The 8,962-nt window shown below is 31.3% G+C and overlaps 1 pseudogene; it reads left to right on the top strand.

The window, feature by feature from the left end:
* Positions 1–432: 432 nt before the first annotated feature.
* LOC145010353 (protein SMALL AUXIN UP-REGULATED RNA 12 pseudogene) lies at positions 433–867 on the top strand (annotated as a pseudogene).
* Positions 868–8,962: the final 8,095 nt, after the last annotated feature.

The following is an 8,962-nucleotide window of genomic DNA, read 5'->3' as shown; positions in this document are numbered from 1 at the left end:
ACTAGTAAAAACCCGTAAAAAAAATTAAGTTATAAAAATAAGAGTTATTATTTATTTTTTTACAATATTCCTTAAAAGAATCCACATTATTATATATTTTTGTAAAAATATGTAATGCTACATTAATAAATAAAAACTTAAATCCAAATTTTTTATTCAAATTCAAACTTTATGCATTTAAACCGAAAAACCAAATAATCAACGGGACCAGGATTTGTAGGGCTGTAGTCCAGTACCCTTCCGCACATGGCGAACAACATAATCCATTAACCCATGTAAATATCAAGTACCCTAGGGGCAATATTGTCAATTTACAAATTACTACCCCTATAAAACCAACTTCTCTTTTTTTAACGGAAACCCAAACAGAAAACTCATACACAACAACTACACCCAAAAAAACGAAACGCTCCCTCCGACTCCGACGTCAAGATGTCACCGGCGATCGAGAAGTCAAGCAGGATCCACCACATTGTCAGAGTCCGCCAGATGCTCCGCCGTTGGCGCCGTCGATCCTCTTCATCTTCACGGCGGTGCATCGCAAGTGATGTGCCGGCTGGACACGTAGCGATCTGCGTCGGAATCAATTGCAGAAGGTTCATCGTGCGAGCGACGTACTTGAATCATCCGATTTTCCAAAAGCTTCTGATGGATGCCGAAGAAGAATACGGTTTCACAAACATCGGTCCGTTGACGATTCCGTGTGAAGAATCGGAGTTCGAAGAGATCCTCCGGTTCATATCTCGACCGGAAGTCGGTAACAACAAAAAATCGAGTCGTCACGTAAATCTCGAGGATTTTCAGAGGTGCTGCCACGTGGATTACGTAGGTGAATCTAAGCCGCTCCTCCATGGATCAGTGTATTAGAATGTAAAACTGAAATATACGTAGCGAGTTAGTCAATGAGTCAACTCGGTTTGAGTTTGATAATCTAACTACTATTCTAAATTTTTTCCAGAGTAGAAGTAGTTAGGATTAGTTTCAAATACTTTTCACCTGTGTTGTGTGTGATTGTTTTTTGTTTGGGAGATTGGCGAAGATGAGTTGTAACTTGACTCAGTCCGAGTCGTCCCGAGTTGAAAAAAGTAGATGACATTAATCGGACATTATTACTTTGTTACTTTTATATCTTAATTATGTTATTATCAAATAATTTTAGTCATTTATTCTTTCTTCCCTTTTTAATCCGTCGCTAATTTTTTAATGATATTTATATTACATCAAGGAAAAGTGGAAACCACTCAAATATCATTCTTTTTGATATTTATAATAAGTTCTTAAAGAAATAAGAGAAAAATCATCATTGCTTAAATACGAATGGTGTTCATTGTTCAATGCCACTCACTATCAATGATAGAGATTTAAAAAAAGAAAAAAGGTCTAGCAAGTAAGTGTGGGGCTGTCATCCGTTTAATGTTTATGAAAAGTCATCAACTTTATTAGTGCAAAATCATAAATTAAATAATCTTGTCCTTTTAAATCATTTTCAACATAAGAATGGCCATCATTTATTAAGACATAAAAAAATAAAAAGTATATATAAATTAGGCACAGTATCAAACATCAAATATGGATTGAAGATGTTGTGATTGCTAGAAAGTAAATCATGGTTCATACATATCAAAGAGAGAAGTATGGATATGAAGGAGATGTATAGTAAGTATGAGATTTTAAGTTAAAGGATAAATATTGAGGTATTTAAACTTCTTTTAACCATTTTGATCAAATAATATATTGCGTAGAGGGCTTTACTGGAATCTTTACAATGAGAATCAATCATGGTGGGATCTTCACCAACAAGTTTGGAAGAAAGTATGTGGATGGAAGGGTGGATTATGTTGATAATGTCGATTAAGGAGAGTTATCTAGAGGTGGGTTCAAAAATGTTTTGACCATTAGATCAATTTAGGATAAAAAGAGTATGATGATAAAACAATAATTTAATTTAAACAAAATAAAATAATAGTTTATTAATTGTATTCTTAAGAGCATTTTCAGGTTATTTTATAGTTTATTATTATTCATTTTTTTTAAATGAGCACTTAATGTCATTGGAAATGAATGCTTTTTTGCTTTTTTATTTTGACCACTCAATAAATATTGAGTGGTCAATATAGTTTCACAACTTGAAAAATATTAATCCCTTCTATTTTAGCAATATTTCAATTTAGTCCTTTCACAATAACTTAGTTTTAAATATTTTTTATTTTCTTACTAATTAAATATTTAATAACATATTATTTATAAAATATAGTTTTTGTGATGATAATATATTATTTTCAGTGTGTTTTATTTTATTTTTGAACTATAATATAATATTATTTTTCTTATTTTATTTTCATAAATAATGAATCAATATATTATTATTTATATATTCATATTAAATATTTTATTTTGGTTAAAAATAGATTACCTAAACGTGAAGGTTTTATAAAATATTTTAGAAAGATAAGGATAAAATAGTTAAATTTATCAAAAAAAAAAAAAAAAAAAAAAAAAAAAAAAAAAAAAAAAAAAAAACTATTAAATAAGTTTACCATTGGAGTAGTGCTTTATGTATAGATCAATATTAATGGAATTATGAGATGATACTTAGGTATTGTTTATTTTATTTTTAAAAAAAAAAACCACTTCAGACCACTTATTGCTGCGCCGTGCAGCACACGCGCAACACTTGACCTTTCACAAGTGTTAGTTTTCCTGAAGACTTTTGACTTAAAAACTGTTGCGCGTGTGCTGCGTGGCGCAACACTAAACCAACTGCTTCAAACCTCTTCGTACCTTACTTTAACTTACTGCAGCAGTCTGCTGACGTTAAAAAACAAACAAACTTTTTATTAAATGTTACAGCCTTTTATTCCACCTCTTCTGCTATAGAGGATTACAAAAGTGGTCCACAGACTTAAAACATTTTCGCTTCGAAAAACAAAAAACACCTTATTTGTAGTATAACCATTAAATATGCTTTAAGTGTAGCATTTATTTGAAATCAAACTTAACATAACATGAATAAAAAATTCAAGCATCAATTATAATAAAAATTTCTAATAGCATGAATCAACAAAAGAAAAAAACAACCATTAAAAATCTAATTAGGATTAATGTTCATTGGTGAATAATGATGATTAATGTTCATCTAAATATATGAACATTCATAAATATTCATAATCGAACATATAAGAATGTTATGATCATATATGAATATTGTTCATACGTGAACAATGATGATTAATGTTCATATGTGAATATTGATGTTTAATATTCATGAATTTTTATAATTGAACATATATAAAGTTTATGATAAAAAATAAATATCAATTATATGTATTTTATCATGTTAATCTGTAAACATATGTTTATAGATGAATATGTGTTCATGGATGAATATTGTCTCCAAAAACCCCAAAATTAGTCACGGGCATACATATGAACAAAACAATTATTCTTTAAAATTAAACAAATCATGTATGAATATTTAATAATGAACATGTATAAATTTCAACAATGAAAACTACGATTAAGTGACAAACCATTAAACCTAAAAATCAAACATTCATAATCAGCAAATTCCACTATTTTTCTTCAATCCTAATAAATAAAATCTCCATATTTTTGTTTTTGAGTGCTTTTAAAACCTTGTCAAATGTGCCTGTTTTTGTTTGATTCTTGGAATCTTTTGAGCTTGATTTTACTTTTTATTGATCATCTCGTCTACAACAAATAAGCTAAAAGTTAGAAAATTAAATCGATTAAAAACATTTGTTAGCTCTCCAATTACGTAATTTCCGTAAATATGCCAAAAATCACATATATTAAATTTTTACAATCTTTCTATTTTAATTAAAAGCTCCGAATCTAATACGATCAAAATAAAGCATTATAATTAAAAGTAGAATTACAATCAAAACGTCAAACAGAAGATGAAATTGTATTAAAATTAGGGTTACACATACCTAGAAACAATATTACCAAATTTCCTACATTATGAAAATGTCTCCATGATCCAAATCTATCAAATTAATATGTCAAAGTATTACCAAAGATAATTATACTAAAACAATATTAATTCAAAATAAATAATATTTTACCTTAAAAGCATACATAAATCCATGCACGATATATGTCTGTATGTGCCATGCTCTTGGATGGGTGTAGTGAATATGTTGCTTAGTTTCGTTAAATACAATCAACATTTGTTTGAACATGCAATCTCAAACTATCGTATGCATGAGTATTTATGGCAAAAAATAAGTTGATGAATCAGACAAAAAATATAATAAATTGCAACTACCTTAAACTAAAATAAATGGTAGGTGAGCAAACCGAATACAAGTGTAAGGAAATTTGTCCTTCATGAGTTGATAGGAGTATCTGCCAGTAGCGGAGCTAGACGGGGCGTTGGGGGTACTACAGTACCCCCAAAAAATTATATATATATATATATATATATATATATATATATATATATATATATATATATATATATATATATAGTATTTATAAACATTTTTCATGTTATTATACCCCCAACTAAAGAAATTATAACATGTTTTTTAATGTCCGATATTGAATAACTACGAATAATATATATTGACAATGCTTGTACCCCCATATCAAAATCCTGGTTCCGCCACTGGTATCTGCCATATAACCACCTCTCAACATATATAACAAGGATACATGTATCACATATTCGTCGGATAGCTCATCAAGTGAGTTATTAAAGATGTCCTCTAAGTCACTAACTTTCACCATGTCAACTGCAAGGACAAATGGAAACAATTGGTTTTGGAACAACGTTGCCGTCAAAACGAGCTGCAAAATAGTCACCAAACTATAACTCGTTATCAACCATAATACTATTATCAAAGTAGAGCTCGTAGTCGCCTAAATAAAAGTAAATTTCATCAACATTAGACCATAGATCGACAACAACCTCCTTGAACAACATGTGATGAATAAAAAATGGGTGACCCTTGACGTCCATGGGTACATCAACCCCCTCCCAAAACATGAATGTTGAAAAATGTTTGTCACACCCCCAAACCGGAACGGTGGAAATGTTCAGGGGTGGAGAACATCATGTTTAGTGTCACAACACCTTTATCATAGCAATTATAGTAACAAACAACCATTATATTAATATTAAAGTGTTTACAAGTAGTGATTCACAAAAGATTGAATCCAAAAGTAAATAACAAAACAAGACATGAAGCTACTATACTCCATCTTCTGAATCCCAGTGTGCTTACCTGTCTACAAGTTTCCTGAGAATACAAATTATTTTGAAAGAGTAGATCAACATTTAAGCTGGTGAGTTCATAAGATTTTAGTGATGTAAAGTAAGTTGAAAGTTCTTTTTAGAAAAGTTCGCATGTTCCTCTACAAAATCCTATATTTCCTGCTTTGATGAAAGATAAGTAAAAATGACTCTGCAATCCTTTCTATGGGTACTAAATGGATACAAGTTATATAAAACCCAAAGTAAACAAACAATCGGTTGTGTAAATCTGCCCTAAGCCCACAACCAAACAAGGAACAGGGAATGAGGCGGAAGACACACATCTCATTTTTTGTTAGATCATCGTTGTATATAACATTGGCGTATTCACTTAGTACTCATATAGTTAACTGTAATAGTTCCTTTATATTTGATGAAAACATTCTTTAAGAAAAACCTTTATTTCCTTTAGTAAAAATAGTAACCACAATAGTTCCTTCTATAATCACTTAATTTATACTAGTTATATATAATCTAATATCAAACGGATAGTTAATTGTGTGAATCTGCCCTAAGCCCACAACCAAACAAGGAACAGGAAATGAAGCGGAAAACCACATCCAACTACCTATCATATATTAATTATATATAACCCTAATGTATAAATTAAGGTATTGTAGAATTTACCACTTAAGGTCCTTTAAGTTATATTGGTTTAATAAAATGGATTAAACCCTTTACTAGTAAGTTTCTAGTTTTTTCTACTAAATGTTCTATTTGAAAAGTATGTTTTGTACTAGAAAACGGTGTATTAAATTTGTATACTATGACCTGGCCCATACTTGGTACTCTTTATGATTACTTGGTGTATACAGAATAAATATATAGCGAAGATCAGGTAGATAGTAGGCTGGGTGAATCTACTCTAAGCCCACAACCAAACAAGGAACATGAAATGAAGCAGAAAGCACACATCCTACTACCTGTCGGATCCGATTAATATATATTCCTTATGTATAAACTAAGGAATCAAAAAGTTCGCATTTTAGGCCCCTTTCTACTGAATGTACTATGACTCGACTGACCTGTTTGTCGCTTGTATTGATGTAAGTTTTCAGTTGTCTTTTAAAATGACACAACTGAAGTATTGATTACCTTAAAACTAATTTGTTTTACTAAGGTCATAATGTGATAAGTCGTACCCATACTATATACTCTCCCTGCAAGAGATTCTGGTTACGAAACGTGACTTCAGCAAACAAATTGCTAAGCCATGAAGTAGTCTCACATTAAACTTATCTTGTATACCATATTTATTATCACCTTTTGTTTAAAACAATGAGTTAGTGATCATTGGTATAATGTTGTTAATCATGATTTGTTCTTCTGTTATAGTATTTAGTATGTTCTTTCTGTTATCGTGTATTGTAATCTTCCTCCATGTTTCTTTTTATAGTATGTTCTCTATGTTATCGAATATTGTATCTACCTCCCTGTTTCTCTTTATAGTATGATCTCTATGTTCTAGTGTGAACTGAACCCCTAAACTATACCTATTATAGTTTACTTGAACTAATACTGACTAGAAGAAAAGACTCATTTTATCTACTAAGTTATGATTGTACTTTAAAAACGGAGTTTTGTAAACTATAAAGTAACATAACTTTAAAATAGTTTTTGAAATGTTTTGATCACTTATAAATACATAAGAAATCCTTTAAAAAATGTTTATAACCAACCATTTACACAATTATCATTATGTCCAACTTGTATTTCCCCCCCCCCACCCCAAAGCATTTAAAACAGTTTAAAAGATTGATTATAGGGGTATGAACTCACCTTATGTGGGTGATTTAATCGAATACGCATGTAAGGATGAGAAGTTCTACGAATGCAGTCCCGAGACACAAACGATTCCTAATGACATATATTGGCATATATTGGCATGAATTTAGTGTTTAAAGCAACAACCATGCAAAGAAACACCCTTAGGGACTAAGAAACACTTGGACTAAGTGTTAGAATCACATGTGATTCATCAAAAGGGTGTTTATGGCCACAACTTGGTGTGTACGGCCATGGGTGTACGGCCATGGAGTGTACGGTTGTACACTCATGGTAAAATATACACAAAAGGGTGATTCAACAATGGGGAAACTAGTAGGTCTCATGCTCAACAAGAATATGAACTAAGTTGGCATTTTGGAAGCCCTTTTGGGGTGTTTTGAGGGGTGTACGACGCACTCCTTTTGTTCCAGCGAAATGGTCATTTCTAAGGTGTTTAACAAGAGATCCTAATGTATACTAAGCATAGGGGAAGGATACTTACGATTTGGAGGCTTGAAGGAGGGTTCACGGCCACCAAGAACAAGTGTGTGTTCTTGGTGAAAAATGAAGATCTTGAAGATCTACCCAAAAAGATGATTTGCATGGATGAAATCAAAGGGTGATACATGATTAAGAAGGATAAAAACTCAAAGATGGAAGAAACACTTACGTTTTTTATGATCTAGTATGAAGAACTCAATGATAGTTGAGAGAGAATCCGATTTCTAGACTTGGAAATGAGAGGAATGACTAGAAATGGAGGGATGCTCTACATATGGGGGTGAGTATACGGTCAAGATGGGTATACGGTCGCACAACCATGTGTACGGCCGTACACTCCCTTGGATGGAGTGTTCGGCTCAATTTCAACGCGAAGAACTTTAGCAACTTGATCCTATACCCCATGCTTGAATGTACTGAGCTTTGAACCCTTAAACGGACTCTAAAAAAATGCTAAAAGCTAGCAGAAACGAGTCTGGCACATGGTTGAATTGAATGGCTGGACTTACAAGGCAAATATTTTCGGGTTGTCACGGTGTTGGTATTTTATTCAAAAATTGTTTCAAAATATAAAACATAGCAATAGAAGACTTCATATTTGAACAAAATAAAACTAGTTTTATTCCTGCCAAAAGATCATTTTTCAAGACTTAGAAAGATAAAAACAATCATAGAAAAAAAGTGTTATAACCTTTGAAGACTTTGATTTTCATGGGAGATTGGCAGTTGATGAAGTGTGGCATGAAACTTCAAGGTAGAAGTTCTTAGAGATATCCACCAACAATAAATCAACTTTATAAGACGATAGTATTCTTCTTATAAAAGAATCTCTTTAGCTCTTAAGACAAAGAAACTGGTTTGCCTTAAAAGAGAGATGCAAGTATCATCTTCAACAATTTATGTAGCTCTTTACATAATGATCTTCTTCTAAAATGATTATCTCATGTACATTCTATCAGTTCTTCTTCAGTACTCCTAGAATGTTCTTATAGTCATCTAGTGACTTAACGATGTATTCAATTAATTAGTATCTTATGATATGTTCATAACATAATCGTATATCCAATATTGTACATAATATGACATAAATGATGGATTCATTTTCCAAACAAATAGAATATAAATCATTTCATCTAGCTCAACCCTATGTGTTAGGTCCTTTTGAGACAGACTCAAAATGGTGTCATGTGACAATACCAAGAATCCTCCAAAAGAATCTGGTATCTTGACCTCTTTCAAGATATTGTTAATTCATGCAAAAGAATTTAAAACTTTTAACATTCGTTTTTATATATCTCTATAGATTTTATATTCCAAGAAGGTATTTTGTCATTCCTAAGTCTTTCATTTTAAAAATACTTTCCAAGTTAAGGTGAAAACGACCTTGCATAGTCGGAATGTAATTTTTCATGA

This window comes from Lactuca saligna, chromosome 8 (assembly GCF_052625555.1).
Source record: "Lactuca saligna cultivar CGN05327 chromosome 8, ASM5262555v1, whole genome shotgun sequence".
Taxonomy (NCBI): Eukaryota; Viridiplantae; Streptophyta; class Magnoliopsida; order Asterales; family Asteraceae; genus Lactuca; species Lactuca saligna.
Note: the sequence above shows the minus strand (reverse complement) of the source record. Positions and strands in the feature narration are given on the sequence as shown.